At 34.1% G+C, this 17,617-nt stretch overlaps 1 protein-coding gene across 1 annotated transcript in view; it reads right to left on the bottom strand.

The window, feature by feature from the left end:
* The window catches only part of Fili (Fish-lips), a 103,075-nt gene extending 89,691 nt beyond the window's left edge, over positions 1 to 13,384 (bottom strand). Inside the window, exon 1 of the mRNA XM_068288492.1 lies at positions 12,662 to 13,384. The gene's annotated coding sequence lies outside the window, so the exon portion shown is untranslated. The remainder of the gene's footprint in view (positions 1 to 12,661) is intronic.
* Between the last annotated feature and the right edge of the window lie 4,233 nt (positions 13,385 to 17,617).

A 17,617-nucleotide genomic window follows, 5' to 3' on the forward strand; every position in this document is an offset into this window, starting at 1 on the left:
ATGGCGATGGAGACGATGCATAGAGAGAACACAGATGGCTGATAACGACATCTAACCATGGCCATGGTCATATCCTTACGCAAAAGCCACACACAATATCCTCAGAAACTCGGGATTCTGTCACCCACCCAGACACGCAAAAAAAAAAAGGTTTAAGGATCGAGTGAGAGACCGTGAGAGAGCGTACAATGACAGTAATAAAATAAAAGTAAATCCATGCTTTTGCTTCTTTTGCTTGCTTCTTTCCCTTCGATGTCATCCCATCGCATCTCATACCCAATCCCCATCCCCCATTTGTAGTCTTACTTCCTTCTTGTCCTGCCTGGCATCTGTCAAACTTGACATTGACGTACAAGTCTCGGAAGTGCCAAACGGAGGCATTGTTTTTTTTTTTTTTTTTTTCTTTCTTTTGCTACTTTTTGTTGTTCTTAGAATGTTTTTCCATGTTGAGACTCTCTCGGAAATTTTTTTTGGCATATATCGTTTGGCGGAGAGAAAGAGAGAGAGAGAGCGACAGAGTTTCAGTAAGTTGTCTAGGGCCATATTGATTTCTTGTTAGTGTCCTTTTTCAGCAAGTTTTTCACTTTCTGGCAAGTGACAACAGGTGCAAAAGAGGCATAGATACATAGAAAAACCATCAATCAATTATTTAACCAACTTTAAAGATCTATTTATAACACACACACATCCTCCTCTCACTGTGTGGTTAAAGGATAACGAGGTTTTGAAAGGAAACTCATGATGATGTTCTGTTGTTTGGCTTTTTGGTGGCTCATTGTATCTTTTTGGGCGTGAAAAGATTCTCAGTTGATTTGTCATTGAGAAAAATTGTCAAATAAAAAAGAAAGAAAAAACCAAGAAAATTTCTTTTCTTTTCTTACCCATAATTGGCTGCCCAGAAGCAAAACGGAGATAAAGTTCACTCACCTGCAAAAAGAGAGAATTTATGTTTATTAATTAAGAGATTACAACAAATACAACATTTAACCCTTTTCAAAAAATTACCAAAAAAAAAAAAAAAGGAACAAAACGTTAAAACAAGGGGAAGAAAAGAGAGAACTCTATTAAAAATATGCTCGGTCAAATGATTTATAACCTTCTCTTTTTATTCTTCTGGATGAGGAATAAAAAATGGAAAAAAGCGAAACTCATGCAAGAGGAAATTATAATGGTAGGACATTGGCCTGGTCACCTTTTCATTTTTTTCGCTTTTTTTTTATTCTGGGGTATATTTTTAGGGAGAAAAGTGTTTAAAATATATACACACATTTTATTCGACAGGATAAGCGGGCGCTGCCTTATGGCTAAAAAAAAAACGATGAGTTGGTAAATTTGTGGATAGCTTTTGGAACACGAAAAAGGGATGGGGCAGAGGGATGCGGGAAGCAGAGAATGATATGTCGAATTTTATTGACAAGCGAGGCGATAAGGTGGCCATTGAGGTATAACAGAGTAGAGGATAACAAAAAGAAGCGCTAAGGAAGGAACGAAAACTGGTACCAATCAAAAGGCAATGGTTAACAGGACTTTAACCTGAAATTCTCAATTCGACGTAGATAATTTGGAATTCTAAAATATTATATCTAAATCATTTTAGTTAACTATTAAAGTTTGAAAAAGATAAAAGGCATTCCATTAGCTTACAATTTGTTTTCTTATTTCCTTGTTGGAAAAATGCTGAGAGTTAGATTTGAATTGATCTCAGAACGGTCGAGAACTATAAGTAAATTATTAGAATTTCGTTTCCTTTCATCACCCTTTGAATTCCCATTTAGGCAATTGTATTAAATTATTAAGATGAATTAAGAAAATGAAAAGTAAATTTCTTAATGGGGCGTTGCTTATGACTTAATTAATTATTACAATTTTTTTATTGTTTTTATTCATTAATTTTTTTTTTCGTTTTCGTTTTTTTAAATAGTTAATTTCTATTAACTTTTGTGAAATTTGATAAATAAATGTTCTTGATTCCATAACATTGACTTAGAATTAAAAGTGTTTTAGAAAACTTTCATGTTATGAAAACTTAATAATTTTATATTCAAAGTTGGTAATCGATTCAAAACTCTCAATATTTTTTTGGAATTCAGCTTAACTTCTCAGCAAATGAAAGACTGCCATATTATTAAACTGTTAAAAACATATTCCATAATAATAGAATGTTGGTCGTTTCTTCATCTTTCTTTTCAAGAACATTCAGATGATATCTCTAAGTTTTCTTCCGCTAAAATTACTCTTACTAGATATCGAGGAGATTAAATTCTTTAATCTTATGTTCTGCTATACAAATGAAACCAATTTTCAAGAATCTCATATTGATCAAACAAAGTTTCAGAAATTTTTGCTTTTCTGTTTTTTTTTTTTCCTTGATGATATTTACCCTGAAGCAATAATAATTCAATTTATCCAACTTTCAATTCACTTTCACTCGGGGCTTAGGCCATAGAACAGCTGGGCATGGGCATGGGCATGAGCATGAGCATGGACTGGGCACAAGTAACATGATTAATCAGTAAAATAAGCAGAGTGAATAATGTAAAGGGGAAGGGGATACGGGTGGAGGAGGTTGGAGGGTAAGGTAAATGAGAACAACAAACTTGCAGTTATGGCTCAATAAAGCCAACAAAGGCTGGGCGGCCTCTGACTTGCCTCTGACTCGCCTCCGACTTGCCTCAACTCGGCTCTACTTCGATGATAAAGCATTTTAACCAAAACCAAAAGAGAAGGAAAACAAAAATGAAAATATGAAAAGCAAACCACAAACAACAATAGCCAAGCCTGATGAGAAGAGAGAACCACAAAAAAAAAAAAAAAATGAGCAACAACAAAAAAAAAGGGAAAAACCACAATGAAAATTGAAAAACATTTATTAGAAGAGCAGGCAAGAGCGAGATGAAGGTATATATAGACAGGGATAAGGCACACACAAACACATGCTAATGAAAATGATGTGGAGACTCTTGCAACATCTCCCAAAGAAAAAGGAGCAAGCCAGGAGGAGGTGGAGAAGGAGCAGGAGATGGAGGATGAGCTAAAGCCAAAGCTGGAGGTGGACCATATTTATGAGGGTTAATAATCGAAGCGAGTTGCGCGATTGCCTCAGACAAGATAAGCCGCCTGGGACTTTGACTAAGGCGCAAGTGGGAAGCCATTCCCCCCCTCCCTTTCCACATCACGCATCACCCTTCTCCCTCTCTCCATCTAACCCTCACTCTAGTTGTGTTTGAGTCTTATCTTGACTCGGCAAAAAGAATGTATTGTATTTATATATAAGTATAACTTTTTATACGGATGCGGGCGCCTTCTGTTGTTCTTCTTCTTCTCGTAGTTGTTGTTGTTGTTGTTGCACTTTCCGATATATTTCGTTATGATGCTATAGCATAATTTATTGATTATTCATAAAGAGACCAAGAGAGACACTTTTATTTCGTGTGTGGGAGCAAGAAAACGAAAAATTAATAAATTATAAAACATAATCAATCATGGCCCAAGCAAAGATGACTTCAAAACCAGATAAATAGCCTCAAGCCTAAATAGACTACGGCGGACTCTATGCAAAAGAAAATTTGAAATCTTTTAGAGCTTCTTTTGAATTAGTCAATGTGGCATAATGAAAGAAAGAAATTGTGTCTCATTTTTGGCTTAGCCACCTACTTTGGGACCTTTTCTTTGGCTTCAACTTTTTTAATCAATGGAAAGAAAAAGGCTATAAGAATACAGATTATATATTAAGTAATAAATACATGTATAATATATATACTACATAAAATTTTTGTTGAAATTTTGTTATTTTTATAATTCTTTAAAATTAGATCCCTTTTTTACTGAGTTTAGCTTTTTAAATCCAAAACGGACCAAGGAATTCATGAAAGAAATTCAAATGAGTCATTTAAAAAAAACCGACTATGGGAATTTATCTCATCGCGAATTGTAAATCATTATGTTTATGGTCCAAAATGACTTTATATGCATTTCAAAAACTTCATTATAATATTTATGAAAGGATGGATTACGAGACATTCTCTTAAGTTCGCAAATAGTCATTAACTAGTTGGGCTATTTTATTGCATTTCTGACAAATGATTGCCATAAAAGTTAAATGATGTTTGATTTTAATGCTTGCATTGTTCATAAACAATTTCTTAATGATTTCCTTTTGCACATTTTGATATTTCCCTTAACACTTTTCATCAAATTGAAGTGCATTTTTATGCATAGAGTCCATCACGATGGATTGTTGTATTCAACACACGTTCTGCCTTAAGAATATGAAGAACTTTATGCAAATGTCTCAAATAGAGAGAGAGAGAGATGGTGATGGAGACCTTTTTTTCCAAGTCCAAAGTGCGTTGAGTTTCTTTAGAGATAAAGCAAAGTTACCCACAGAGAAAGACAGACATTCAGATAGACGGACAAAACACATTTCAAAATAATCAACGAAAAACGTTTCTCAACCACAAAAACTGACCAAAGAAATAAACTGAGACTCCGTTTGGTTTCTTATATTTTTTTTTTCTCGCTAAATGCAGTTTTGGCTGAGAAGATTAGCGCGAGTTGATTATTTACTTTGGCTGCAATTGTGCAATGCAAATAAACGTTACAAATGCAGAACGAGAGAGAGGTAGAGAGGGAGACTCTGGGATGGATGGAAGGAGTTGCCGACCCAATCCCAATCCCAGACAGAGACCCAAGCCCAGGCCGCATTATTATGTTAATGGGCAACTGAAATGCAGTTGCAGTTTTGCGCTCTTTTTTTTCATTCCATCGCTGAACGTGTTGTCCATGCGGGTTGTAAATCTACCGCACAATATGTTTGCAAGGAAAATAAAAGAAAAGCAGCAACAGCAGCAGCAGCAGCAAAAAAAAATAAAGGAAAACTTTTAGCTGCAACTGCATAAACTGCTGGCCACATCCAGGCGAATGCATGTTGATTATTTTTATTGCAATTGACAAAATGCAGCATTGTAATTTGGCCACGCTGCAAGAAAAAAACGCACAGCTGCAGGCAGCAGTCCAGCCAAAACTCTTCAGGCCAAGCAGCTGTTTGGCTTGGTCATTTTTCGGGCCAACAACAACTAAGCAAAATGTATATAAATAAATAAAATTAATGCTGCAAATTAAATTGGCGAATTACTTGACATTAATATGAGCGCAACTAGGAGAAGCAACTGGCCAAACTTGTCGTTTGACTCTTTTTGTCCAATTCAAATTGGAAATGCCAATTTCAATGTATGTAAGGTGAGGCCACTCTTGGGGTTAAACGCTATTACCAATACTTTTCCGCCACATAAACTTGATAATCAATTTCCTATATAAATAGTTTTTTACACTCTAAGCCAAAATTATGCTTCATATGCATAACAAATTATGTTAAAATTTTCAGAGAATATGATAAGATAAGTGTAAAAAAGGCAGGTGAATTTTTGGTCTTTTGTCTCTACATAAGTTGAATAAAGGCACTAGAAATAATAAGAGCGACCTAAGAATTCAATTATTCCTTCGATTTGCTTCTAAAATGTCTTCAAAACTAACTCAATATTTTAAATTTTTCGATTTCAATGCAGTCCAATTTCAATCTTAGTGCTTATACTGAGTATATTGAATATATTAAAAGATATTCCAATATGATTTTGAATTTATTTTTTAACCCTCTACTGCATGACCAAAGAAAGAATAAAGAAAAAAAATTTTTTTATGTAAATATGTGTTTATTTAGGTGAAGATAATATATATTTGGACTTTTTTTTTTTTTTGGGGGGCATAGTTTGGGAAAAAAAAATTAAGCCATATATGGCTTTCTATGCATTTAGCGCTTTTTAGAGTTTGCCATATATGGCTTTCTATGTAATTAGGTGAAAGTTGGTAAAACAGTTTCTTTTGTCACTATAGCATAGAAATACATTGCATTTCTCACAAAACGTGTATGAGCGGAAAGAACAATTGTTTTGGCAGAGTTGCCTTTGCTTTTTCCATGTGGGAAAATGCCCAATATTGTCCACCCGAACAGAATTCAAGGGAATTTTCTGGTGTTTTCTTATGCTGGTAGGAGTACCTTCCCTGCTTCTAGCCGGGGATGAAGTTGGAGTCATCGCAGGACGTCCGCGCTTCTTCATTTTTCCTGCCTTGACCAGGTGCTCAGCTATTAAAAGCTTGAAGTCGAAGAGTCCCATGTATTGATCTGACTTACGACGCCATAAAATCCATGAATTAACCACGCACATATCAATCATATGAAAAAAAATTTTTTTATACCACTTTCTTGAACGCAATTGAATTCTATAAAGTCCTAGTAAAGAATCCAGTAAGTCAACGCCACCCATATGGTAATTGTACACATCAACTGCCTTAGGAGAGTCGATGTCTATATACTTTTTGTCTTTCTTACTGAATCGGTTTTTCGACGAAACAGGATTGCTTCCCACGTAAGTAGAAAGAATGTTTACTACCTTATTGTCAAACCAAGAGACAAGGCCAAGCTGAACTCCATCGATATTAGTAACTTTTTCGACCATGCTTCCACGTCCTTGCTTTTTCAATTCTTTTTCAGTTGGCATCTTTGAATTAGGTACTCGATTAATCCTTACCGTACCCAAAGCCAATATGCCATTTTCCATAAGGTAGACTTGAAGTTTGGGACTAGTGAACCAATTGTCGAAAAATAGTTTGTAGTTTTTTCCTTTTGGTATGGTTGCCGATAATCTTGATACAACATTTCCGCTTACTCCCAAATTAGGGGCCCCGTCCGGATATGTATCACTTTGGGCTCCCGCAAATATATCAAAATCATAGCCAAAGCCTGATACTCCACTCAAAACAAAATTTTTGAAGCCCCATTTGTGAGGCTTTGCTGGATTACTGGATCTACTGCATGTAGAGCCATATATGGCTTCCGCAGTTTTTTGCGTGAATTAGTACTTGTGATGCTTACCTATGCTCAAATTATTTATTTTTATAAAAGAAAACTTTATATTCTTTACAAAAAAAAATACTTTTCAGCCACAAAAGTGTTTTTTAGTAGAGCAAATTAAGTTTTAAATTTAGCAAAATTCACTTTCGTTCATCTGCTTGAGACGCTTGCACAAAACTGATTGAAACTTGCGATAAGGCAACACAAAAAACCTATGAACATCGAATTCCAACAGAAAATAGTGCAAAGAGAATAACTGATAACAAACGGTAAACCTAAGTACCGTTTTACACAAAAATAAAAATTATTGAAAGTGAGAAGCCATATATGGCTTTGTATGCGGTAGAGGGTTAATCTTGATCTGGAAATGTTTTCGACCAAAAAAAGGATTTTGCTCCAATTTGATATCTTTCAAAACATTTAATCAAACAAGCATGTTTCCTTTTCTGAAACATATAAATTACATTCTTAATTTTTAAATATATTTTTCTGTTTTCTAGAAGCCAATGTCTAGATAATACTTTGTAATGATTCTTCATCAACAAATTCTAGATTTTTTTCGTTAAGAAACATCTAAAACATCTATTATTTTTATAAAATTTCTTCCTTTCTTCATTTCTTACATATGTAGATTTTCAGAATATTTTCAAGTAGATAAACTTTGAACATCTAATTTGGCGTAATTCTAATAACCTTTATTCTCCAACCAGTAATTTTTTAAACATCTCTTACTTATTCCTCTCAGTGTATGTGGGGGGATTTGCTAAATAGCTCCGCCTTTTCCACTAGTTTCTTTTTTTTTGCAAATATTTTGCCAATGAATGTGACAAATGCCGCCACATTAACCCGCTCTGGCCACATTGAACTACATCCAACTGTGTGTATATCTCTCTCTGTGAACATAATTTTCACATTTGCCAGTTTGCCTATCTTTGCGGTTGGACTTTTTGGTGGTGCCGCCGCCACCGCCATCGCCACCACAGACACCACCAATGGTTGGTGGTTGATATCATTTTGCTCGGTGCATTTTGAAAGTTGATTTGTACTAAACAGATTATTCGGGGCATGTCTGTGTGGTGGATGCGGTTAAGTTGGCTTTTGAATGCTGTACCAGCTAATAGTTTTAAATAAGTTTAAGTCCAGTTTAATTGGTTTTGAAAACTAATGCACACACACACACACACACACACACAGAGAGAGATAAGTAGATTTGGCTGCCCACTCAAATTGAGGAAGAAATAAGAGCAGGAGAGAGGTAGATAAATATAAGCGTTGACATGAGAGACGTGACTTATCAAGAAAACAACACAAGACAAACAGCTGGAGGGCATATAGTATATACTTGTCCATAACTATTCCCCCCCACCTCCCACCACTCTCGATGTGTGTCTAAACTAAATAAAGTATGTCATACTATCTCTCACACTCCCTCATACTCCTCCCTCACACTACTCCTCCTACTCATGCTATTGAATTTCCATTGCACAATCTTCTTCATTTTTATTTTCCTTCAACAGATGCGTGCACCTGTCGCCAGTCTTATTTATGCTGCATCTTTGGTTTGAAAGATAAACCAAGCTACAGACAGTTGGACATATATTAAAAATGCTGATGACCATGTAAAATCATTTTAAATATCGTAGAAAACATAATAACAATAATAATGATGATGACACACAACAAATTAGTTTCAGTCAAAGTTTCTCTACTCTATCTCTCCATCTGTGTGTGTGTGATTTGCATAATTGAGATCTAAAGATATGTAATATACATTGCATAATAATGCAATTTACTTTGTCTTTTTGTCCATGTTTCACATTTGTTTCAATTTCTTAGCTACTTTTAGTTACACATAAATTCAAAGGGAAAATGCAAAGATAAGTTTCCTTTTTGAACTGAGGCCACCCACAGCGAGGGAAGGTAGAGAAAAACTAGTTCAAGTGCAGAGCGTGTAATTAGTGTGTGTAAAAATTTACTACAAATATTTACAAATAGTTGAAAGGCTAAATAAAGAGAGGGAAAATAGAAGAGAGTGACTGGGAGGAGCTAGATTACCTCAAGTGGTTAATTAAAATCTAAGGAAAAAATGTGAAAAATGTTTTGTGAAGAAAAATGAAAATTGCTTTTTAATATTTTCTAACAGCAGCCGGAAAAAAGAGATTTCCACTTCAAGATTAACTCGTGGGGGGAATGTGTGTGTGTGTGTGTGTGCGTCAGTCACTCAGTCAGCCAGTCAGCCAACCAGGGGTTAAATCTTAAACCCAAAAGATGTCAAGTGAGCACTGAGCCTGCTGCCTGACTACCTTTTTGAGGTATCACGACAGGCGAGCAAACTAACCAAGCGACGACCGAGTGACTGACTGACGAGCCTCACTCCACCTTCACCCAGTTGGTTTGACTTTATTTTTGGTTTGTTGTATTTTTTAGTTGTGTTTTGTGTATTTTGTGTAATGTTTGCTTAAGTGTTTCTCAAAGTGTAATATGCTGACAGACCATAAGGGAAAGGGAAATGAAAATGAAGTTGGAGTTGGAGATGGAGATGAGAATGCGTACTGCATTACTAACTAAGTGAGGTAAAATGAGTAACACACCAACTCACACACTCACATCGCCGAGATCAAAATGCATTTCCGTTGCCAATGGATAAGGGAAAGTGTCGAAAGAGAAAGAGTCTCACAGAGTTCTCAGAAAACTTCACACTTTCGTGTGGCTTAAACAGCTGCTTGGCTTCATCTTAATCTCTACAATGACAATGCCCTCCACTGCATACTAATACGAATTCATATTTAATTCAAGTTCTTAACGGATTAACTTTAAGCTACTTTTTTTAACAAAGTCACAGAAACTAATTCTTACATAAATCAAGCTTAAGCAAAACTAATTCCTTATAAATATATTTTAAATAAAATGATCATAAATTGTATGTTTAACTAAATTTTCAAAAAAGAGATCATAAATTAATGAAACAAATAAAATCTTAATTTTAGCTACTAAAGAACTTTCAATAAGGTAAAAGATTTAAATGGGAACACACGCCTTCAACAAACAAACTAGTTGGGAAATAAATTTTACTTTCAAACCTAATTGAAATCATTATAATAACTTGCCGATATTTATGATTGATAAACCCTGGAAACATTATTGAAGACCATAAATAATTTTCACTACATTTGAGTGGAAAGTAAACATTTATACCCTAAGCCATAGTGCCCGAGAATCTAATTTTCAAAGTTTTGACCTGATATTAGATGACTCTATCATTAGATCTGTCCATTTTCCATTACCCTTTCTTCTAATTTTCACATATTTCAAGCTTTTTTATGGTGGGAGAAAGACCAAAATATTGTTCTGTTAATTATTTTCATCGGTTTTGTTTAAACAATAGACTGCACCCTGATAAATGAAGTTTATATATGTATGTTCCAATATGTTCAATTTCAGTTCCACTTTAAATAGACACACGTTCAACAACGAAAACAACAACAACATCAGGCATCAACAACAACAAATGAAGACAAAGGAGGTGGAGGTATAGGAGGAGAAGATGGAGGAAAAAACTGTTAAACAAACTGTGGCGCGTCAATATTTGTACATGCATTGCATTTTCACGCCGCATAATTAGACAACCAACAGAGACGACAACCGACCAACTGAATCAACTTCAATTTAAATGCAATGCGGCGAATACAAATACAACAAAACGACTAACTACAAAATTAATTAAATGCCAAATGCAACAGTAAATGACTACACAAAAATTATGCTAATTTTTCTCAATGGTTTTAGATGCACACACACACACAGAGACACATACAGCAAACAACAAAAGATAATCACATAAAGCCTACCTGACTGGAATATTTAAATTAGACAATTTGTAGTAGAATACATTCTAACACACGAAAAGTTAGTTAAGAAGCAACGTAAGCAGCGGTTGACCCATTTGAAATTACCGATAAAGGGCTTTTTACCAAATATTGTGGTAATGGGGGGGATGTGGAGGGTAAATGCGGGTTGGTATAGTGAGGAAATAAACTGTCAACTGGTCAACACTTTAGCAGATAAAAAAGGAAAGACCCTCCCACATAGAAGAAAATTCATTAAAATGCTTAATGCCCAGAATAATTCTTCGGGACTTTGGAAATAATAGAAATTGATTTTGAAGGAACTTAAATATTTCACGTAAATTTTTAAAAAAATCATAGAAATCAAATAGATTTAAGATTTGAGAGAACACTTTTCATTTGGTTTACTCTTCTTATACTACTAAACAAAGCTCTAGGTTCAAGAAAATAAGGAAAAAAAAATGAATCTTATAGGCTCTGCAAGGATTGTTGATTGTTCTTATGGACCTGAAGAATTATCTCAAACTGTCAAAACTGTAACTATTTCTCTTGTATATAATAACGGCAATTAAAAGCTTAAATATTAAAAAAAAAAAACCAACCAAGTTGCTATCACCTCACCTTATACATTTATACTTAGGAACAATATTTAATAGTCAATTTCGAATTGATTTATCAGCGACAATTAACCAACCTAATGTAATTTCAGTAAGCACCTCACTTGAATAAAATGCACTTCAATTTTCCACTTATAGAATAAAATAGTCAACTACCTAAAACCGGAAATGACGGCAAATTAGAATCCAACTGCCACAATTTCTTATCGGAATTAAGAAAATGTGTTTCATTGCCTGATAAATTTTAATTTCTTTCTTTTTCAACCTTTTGCTTTAGTGGAAACGGAAATTAGCCTCAATATCCTTGGTGTATGCAGTGTTTGCCTTTTACAAAACTTATATATACATAATAAGGATATAATTAAATTGATTTTTTAAGTCGTTTATTTTTCTCTCTTGACTTTCTCCTTTTATCTTTCCCTCTCTCGTAAATAAGTATCCTTGTCGTATATTTATTTAAAAGAAAAATTACTTTCGTTGTCATTCTCTCAAAAGATTTACTTTGCTTGGCAATTTAGATTAAGCTGAATCTTTTATTATTTATATGCTGAACTCAACTCATTTGTTGCTAAACTAGTAAACGAAATCTTGTTGTCTTTTCATACCATAAATTTAGTAATAAAATAGTTATTACCGTATGCAAAAATAAATGGGTTTCTACATGATAGTTGATTTAACAAATTTATTGTGAAAATGTTAAACAAAACGAATGCCAAATCCCATAATAAAAAGAAAAAACATTTCAAGTAAAGCCGTTTTAAATGCTAAAACAATTAAATGCTGGTTTCATTCAATTTAGTTTAACTGGGTTAGTATTTGCAAAATCCATAACGAATTTGTTTATAATTCGCTTAGTTTGGCTTGGATTTGCTATGATTCTTTCACTTTTAATTAAATTTCTCTGGATTTTAGTTAGTTGTTAAATCTTTGCTTGCAGTATCTGGCTAAAAAGGATTTAAATACTTTAAGTGAAAACTCGCAATTTGTAGTAAATATTTGACTAGAACTCCTAAAACAAATCTCTTGAATCAACATCCATCAACATTTTATATACATAAATTTATCAAATAAACCACTTCATATTAATAATTTGCTAATCCATGGCGTGAAAAACTAATTAGTTGTTAAAAAAAAATTGCCTACAATTTAGTTGCCAATGAAACAAAAGGTATCTAAACTAATACAAAGAGAATAGTTCATTCAACTCATCACGCAGGAAACTCTCATAATCGTTTTGCAAATAGTCTTTCATTTCATTTCAATTGATAACAAAATGGGAATCACTCACTTACCTATTAATATGATTATTATTATTATTGTTGTTGTTGTTGTTATTGTTGTTATTCATATGCCATGAAATTCCTTTACAATGTGTTTGTGCGTATTTGTTTTTTTCGCTCCTTTTGTTTGTTTATTTATTTATTCATGAGATAGGGAACAAGTAGAAGTAAGAGCAAGCAAGACAGGCTCAATTAATCCTTAATTATGTCTAAATTGGCTTAACACATGTCTTCTTCGGGTTTTTACTTGTAATTAATTTAAATTGAAAATAACGCAAAATTTTTGCCCACAAGACTGTAAAACAGTTTGGAAAATGGATAGAGATGGCGGTTAAAATCCTTTTCCTCCTTTCACTTGGCCAATTAAAATCAAATTGGAAATCACTTTTGAACAATTTTCTTCTTTTGGTCACACTTCTTTTTTTTCGCACAGAATTTCACACAAATTTTCAAATTAACTTTTCTTTTATTGAATGGCCATCAATCAGAGAGGCAAAACGAATGAATTCAATATGAAATTCTTTCAACTTTAACTCCACTTGAGAAGCTGTAGAGAATCAAATCTAATTTTCCTTTACGCAAAATTTGCTTCCCTTTGAAAACTTTTGTCTGCAAGAATTCTCGTTCAATTCGCACTCACTAAATTCACTTTATCTCGCTCTCTCTCTCCCTCTATTTCTTTCATACGCAGTGTGTGAAAATTTCATCATCCGAGCACCAACCGCACGCGACGACTTTGGCTTTCCAACTGATACTGATATGGCAGCCCTCTGCAGGCGCAATTGCTTGTTGGTTACCGGAGGGAAAGAAGCAGATGCGGGGGTGGCTGATTCGTGCGTGTATCCCATAAGACCATACAATTCGTTCGTGTCGTGCTTCTTGTTCGGTTCGGATGGCTCTCCCTTCAGCCAGCTACACGAAGTGAAATATATAGAAAAATCGCATGCGAGAAATTCGTAAATATAGAAGAATTTTTATAGCATTTTAAAGGAGATAACTAGCATAGAAAATATTTTTATAAAATTTCTAAAATCTATACTTCATGGCCAAAATTTTTTAGTACTTTACAAATTTTTTTTAATTTATTAATATTTAATTTATTTATAAATTTACCAATGCACTGTGGTCCAAAATCCAGATTTTGTGGCATTAACTAGAAGGAAAGCAGTTACAGATTGGAGTGATTTCATTACGTCCTCTTTGCCTCCCATACTAGCCCACGCAGCGTATACGTAATGTAATTTAAATTAATTTGGGATTAAAATAATTATAGCAATTAAAAGTCAAAAACTTTAATTTTAATATTTTATTTTGAACTGTTATTAATAAAAAACAATTTTGTTTCTTGATTAAGCAATACAAACTATAAATAAACAACTTTGGTTTTATTTTAAATAAGATATTTTTGACGATTGCTTCTAAAATAGAAAGTTAGTTTCCACTCCACAATAGACGCACACATGGGTTAACTTTTCCTTATTTTAGGACATAAACAATCATTACACAAAAAAAGCAAGGTTTGCAGTAAAAACACAAATATTTTTATATTCGATATATTCAAAGTATTCTGTCCAACAAGAAATTGTTAAAATACGATTTTGTTTCAACAAATGACACAAAATCTGTATTTTTGACCACAGTGCAATGGTTAAAAAAACACAAAGGCTTGCCATAAAACTTCTTTTCCCATTTTATAGCAACTTTGTTTCTCTCACTCTGGCTCTCTCTCTCTCTATCTGTGTGCCACGCGCTCTCTGTGTCTGTGTCGGTTGCTCTCGCTAGCCGGTTTTGGTTGCTCATTGTAACAGCTGTTTTTTGTTTATTATAAATTCTCTGCCTTGGCGTGGGAGGCAAAGCAACTGATAAGCACGTGTTTTTTTTTTTTTTTTTGCTGCTCTTTATGTACGAGTATTTCAAGCAGCGGCCACAGGTAGCAGCGGCGTTTTCCTTATTCGTTAACAGAGCTCTGTTAACAGGAACTTAACAGCATTTTGAAACGCAGGAAAAGCAAAAAATATTCGCTGAGCAGATAAAAATCAGGGATTTTAATAAGTTTAAAGTAGAAATTTTAATAAACGAAAAGGAAAAACTGTTATTATTTTCGAATTTTATGGAATTGTAAGTAAGCATAGACAGACAAGATATGTAATTTTAACCTTACCGTTTAACCAGTCTATATATATGTATGTATATAAAAACGGATTCAACCATTTCCAAATCTCCAACTATTCTTTTTTTAACCGAAAGTCAGAGTAGAACCAATTATTCTCAACTACAAACTAAGAAATTTTTTCTCCCTTCATATTATACTCCAATACTTAATCCAAATTTAAAAAATCCTTACAAAAATTTAATGTGATACTTTTTGTCATATAAAATGTATAATGTTTTTAAAATTAATTGACATAAAGGCAAAAGATAATAGTTAAAGAATCTTCAAAGGGTAAAAGTCCACGCCCAGAAACCAAAAATCAACTTAGCCAAGTTCATTAAGAAGAAGACTCGAATGATTAATTGTTTCCATCATAATATCTGCGCCCACATATTACAGAAAAGGTAAGTAAAGTTGTTGAACAACTTGTAATGGCTTTTAATGTGTCTATAAAGAGATTTTTGTTTGTTTTTTTTTTTTTTTTTTTGATAGATGTCATATATTTTGCAGATGATTTAACAAACTGAGCAACTAATTAAATCCGCATCCAATTAGCAGTCAAGCCCCTTAAATGCCACGCCCCGTTGACCAAATCAAATGGCACGCAGAAACGTTGAAGTCAGCCAAGACAATCAATTCAAAAATGTTGCACAAAAATATTTGGTTTTCGGTTTTTATTTTTATTTAGATAGAAATCACACGGCGGGGCGCCACATACATGGATAGAGTTGAGGTTGGAAGGGGAGACATTAGAAACATTTAAAATATAATATGGTTGAAGGGGGTATGAGGTCTGCCAACCAGCTGGAAATCAGCAAATGTGTCACACACACAGAAAAAGTAAGCAAAAAAAAACTGCACGGGAATTCTGCTTGATGTAGAAAAAAACGCATTAATTTGGCTCGTTATGATTATTGCCACGCCATGACACGCCCCCGACGACCCCCCGAAGAACAACCCCCCTCCCTTGCAGCAGACACACACACACATGCAAACACACACACGACTGACACGACATGCCTCTACCACTCGACGAAACATATGGAAATGCCTTGAGTAATATGCCACAAATGTCTGTGTATGAGAGGGAGTGAGAAGGAAAGGGAGATGATGAGGTAGAGAGGCAACCAAGTTGGTGGTGCCTCCTCATGTACCTTGACTTGCCCCTTGTACCCTGCCCCGTGGTCCTCTCTCCCTGCTTTGCAGTCACCGCCAAAGGCGCACGTTAAGCGAATCGTGCACACGCCCCATGACGATGATTAATTACCTTTTTGGGGTAGCCAAAGCAGAAATGTTGTTGTTGTTGTTGCTGTTGGTTTTTGGTTGCCTGACTTGAATGTATCTGTTCGAGAGTATCTCTTGTGCACAGTTCACTTATGCCCAAGAAGAGGACTAAGGAGGAGGACGAACAGCATCCAAGCAAGTGAAGTCTGCAGCCTGATGGAATGGGTAAAAGGAAGCCTTCTTTGGCTCTGATGAAGTTGTATTATTTATCACAAATGATTTTCGCACTTTCTGTCTGCCTCGCGCCCTCGTCTTGCGTTACGTGTACGAAGCTGCTGGAGGGCAAATGGTCGAGAGACTATTGAAACCGAAAGCCGAAATGAAGCGTTTCTTATTTCTTTCTTTTCGGGGTTCCTTGTATCGCTATCTGAACACCTATTCCCAAAAAGGGGACCACTTCGAAGTATTTTTTTATAAGAGCCATACCATGTGAAACATGGTAAGTGTTTCGTTTCTTATCTGCATATTCTCATTCTGCATATACTCATCGATATTACGTGTTTAACATTAACGATTTGAAAATATGTTTACAAAGATCTTAAGATGCATTACCTTTCATGTATCTTCAGATCTTTTAGATAGTTAATTATTTCAATGAGTGAGTAGATTCTTAAGCTTAGGAGGTTAACCTTCTTTTTATTTAGAAGTTTATTTAGTTTCCAGTCAATTTTAGTTATTTTTAAATTACTCACTTCAAGTTAAACTAATTAAAGACTACGTTACAATCTTTTCTTCCAATTTATATATCTTAATAATTGAACTAATTGCAAAACTATAAAATTAAAATGTCCTTTACCATCTTTAAACAAGGAAACTGAGGCTTTTTTCATTGTTGAATAAGCAGAATTGAATGTTTACCTATTTAAATACATATACATATATTTAGATATATGAAATGCTGTTTATACATTGCCCCACAAGGCTATGCTTTCGTCCTTTGAGGCAAACTTAAAACTCCTCTTTTCAATACCAGGTTTTTTGTACAGATAATGAAACAAAGTGCAATCAAAGCATATGGTCCTGATATTTATACATTTTTTTATTTCTTGCCATAAAAAATTCTAAAATTTGTAAATAAAAATTTAAGATTGGCATTAGCCAATCAAAACATTATTTTTTAAAAATTTATTTATTCTTCTACGAACTGAAAAGCAAGTATTAAAAGCTAGAAATTAGCTTACAATTAATTGAACAGTAAGTTATATGTGTCTGAATGTAGAAACTAATATATTTTTTCCTATATGCACATAACGTATCCCTCATTTATGTAAGGGTACAGAATGATCAGCCTATCAGGTTGCCTAAACACAAACATAAATTGATTTTCAATAGTTTCAGGACACATGAAAATAACCAAAGGAAAATCGATAGATCGTTGAAGCATTCGAAAAAGAAAAAAGGGGGTAAAAGTGAAAATATTTCACAGTAATTCGAAACCGCAGAGTCAATGAACCAAAACAAACGAAACACACATAAAAAGGAATACTCACACATACAACCACACACACACGCGCACAACACATAGAAAAATA

Source organism: Drosophila tropicalis, unplaced genomic scaffold (assembly GCF_018151085.1).
Source record: "Drosophila tropicalis isolate 14030-0801.00 unplaced genomic scaffold, ASM1815108v1 contig_593, whole genome shotgun sequence".
Classification (NCBI taxonomy): domain Eukaryota; kingdom Metazoa; phylum Arthropoda; class Insecta; order Diptera; family Drosophilidae; genus Drosophila; species Drosophila tropicalis.